The sequence below is a fragment of the Tasmannia lanceolata genome, unplaced genomic scaffold (assembly GCF_043159265.1).
Source record: "Tasmannia lanceolata isolate RefF3 unplaced genomic scaffold, GAP_Taslan_0.1 ptg001288l, whole genome shotgun sequence".
NCBI classification, from domain to species: domain Eukaryota; kingdom Viridiplantae; phylum Streptophyta; class Magnoliopsida; order Canellales; family Winteraceae; genus Tasmannia; species Tasmannia lanceolata.
Genome location: NW_027519948.1, coordinates 1 through 2,500, shown reverse-complemented (window position 1 = coordinate 2,500; position 2,500 = coordinate 1).

Here is a 2,500-nt window from a genome sequence, read left to right as displayed (position 1 = left end):
GCTCTTTGGTTAGGTATTGGAGCAACATTACCTATTGATAAATCTCTAACTTTAGGTCTTTTTCAAATTGATTGAACTGTGAAATACCATGACGTATGTATCTAGGGAATAGTCCGCTTCAAAATGAATCCTCCCTAGATACATTTCTTAAATTTCATTATAGATCCATTATAGATCTATTTCGAATATACGGATCGGGTTGTGCTAAAGATTCAAAACCAATTTGATTCTTCTCTTTCTTTATTTGATTCTTCTCTTTCTTTATAATTCTTCATTTCTTTCTTTATTCTTTATAAAATATAAAATAAAAAGATGAAATAATTCCAATGGATTTAAAACTTATTCTTAGGTAAATCAATTGTGAAATGTTTCTGTAAAATGTCCAATATCCGTTTACATCTTCTATGCGCAAATGTTCAATTCTCATAAGATCTTCTTGACTCTACTCAAAAGGTCCAATAATGTATGTATATTGGACCTTTTGAGACAATTATAGGTTCTGGGAGGCAATTCTGATTGGTCAAAAAAATACATTCCAATGCAATTCCTTTTTTGTTTTTCTTTAGATTAGCCAATTTATCCTGAAAGGTAAAAAAAGGTACAGTACCCCTGTTTAGATTGTTTAGATTGTCCTCTAAATTTATGTCCTCTTCCTCCCCATGTAGAAAAGGAATAAATAAATCAATCAAATTACGGGAAGCTTCGTGAAGTGCTTCTTTAGGAGTTAAACTTCCATTCGTCCATATTTCTAGAAAAAGTATCTCTTGTTTCTCATTCCCATTCCATAAGAATGAATACTATGATTCGCATTTCGAACAGGCATGGATACAGCCTCTATAGGATAACTTCCATCTTGATCGTTATTTGGGGTTTTCATACGATATCCGCGATCCCTCTCGATTTGTAATCCAATACACAAATCAATTGGTTCTGTCAGGCTAGCTATATGCTGTGTAGTATCAACCATTTTCACAGAAGGTGGCGAGATGATATCTTGAGCAGTTACGCATCTCGGACCCCTGACGAAAATAGATGCGTCGCAAGTTCCATACAGATGACTTCTCAATACAATTTCTTTCAAATTCATGAAAATTTCATGTACTGATTCTTCAATACCGACTATCGTAGAATATTCATGTGGTATCTTATCAGATTTTGCGCGTGTGATACATGTTCCTTCTATTTCTCCAAGTAAAGCCCTTCGCATAGCGATACCTATCATATCTGCTTGACCTTTCATAAGCGGGGACAGAATGAAACGTCCATAGGAAAGGCGCTTACTGGTCTGTTCTTGATTCAACACACTTCCACTGTAGTGTCCGAGTGGATACTGCTACTTCCTCTCGAACCATACTAATATTATTGATCAGATCATTGAATCATTTATTTCTCTTGAAATCAGTTCAATTCTTATTTCTACACACGCCTTTTTTTAGGAGGTCTACATCCATTATGTGGCATAGGGGTTACGTCACGTACGAAACTTAATAGTATACCACTTCTGCGAATGGCTCGTAATGCTGCATCTCTTCCGAGACCAGGACCCTTTATCATGACTTCTGCTCGTTGCATACCCTGATCCACTACTGTACGAATAGCATTTCCTGCTGCGGTTTGAGCAGCAAATGGTGTCCCTCTTCTTGTGCCTCTGAATCCACAAGTACCAGCGGAGGACCAAGAAACCACCCGACCTCGCATATCCGTAACAGTTACAATGGTATTGTTGAAACTCGCTTGAACATGAATAACTCCTTTTGGTATTCTACGTCCATTCTTACGTGAACTAATACGCCCATTCCTACGCGAACCAATTCTTGGTATAGGTTTTGTCATATTTTAGCATCTCATAAATATGAGTCAGAGATATACGGATATATCCATTTCATGTCAAAACAGATCCTTTATTTGTACAACGGGTCCCTTACTTTAGAAAGGCCCTTTTTAGAAAGATTACCCTTGTCTCTGTTTATGTCTCGGATTGAAACAAATTACTATAATTCGTCCTCGCCTACGGATCAGTCGACATTTTTCGCAAATTTTACGAACAGAAGCCCTTATTTTCATATTTGTCATTCCTTAATTCCGAATCTACTCTTTTGAAGAAAATAAGTCTCTTGAAATTTTGAACCTCGAATTGTATCCCCATGGAAGAAATGTTTAAAAAGTCACCTAATCGTTCGAACCTTTGTTGCGAAGTCTATAAATTATACGTCCCTTGGTTGAATCATAACGACTTACTTCGATTTTGACTCTATCTCCTGGTAGTATCCGTATAAAACTACGTCGGATCCTCCCGAAACATAACCTAGAATCAGATCTTCATTATCTAAACGAACCCGGAACATACCATTTGGAAGTGATTCAGTAATTAAACCTTCATGAATCAATTTTTGTTCTTTCATTTCAGGTAACCCCCTTGAAGTATCAACTAATGGAGGAGGAGTGATATTAGACAACCTGCCTTTTCTCTCTTTTTCACAAATCGAAAGTTACGGATCAA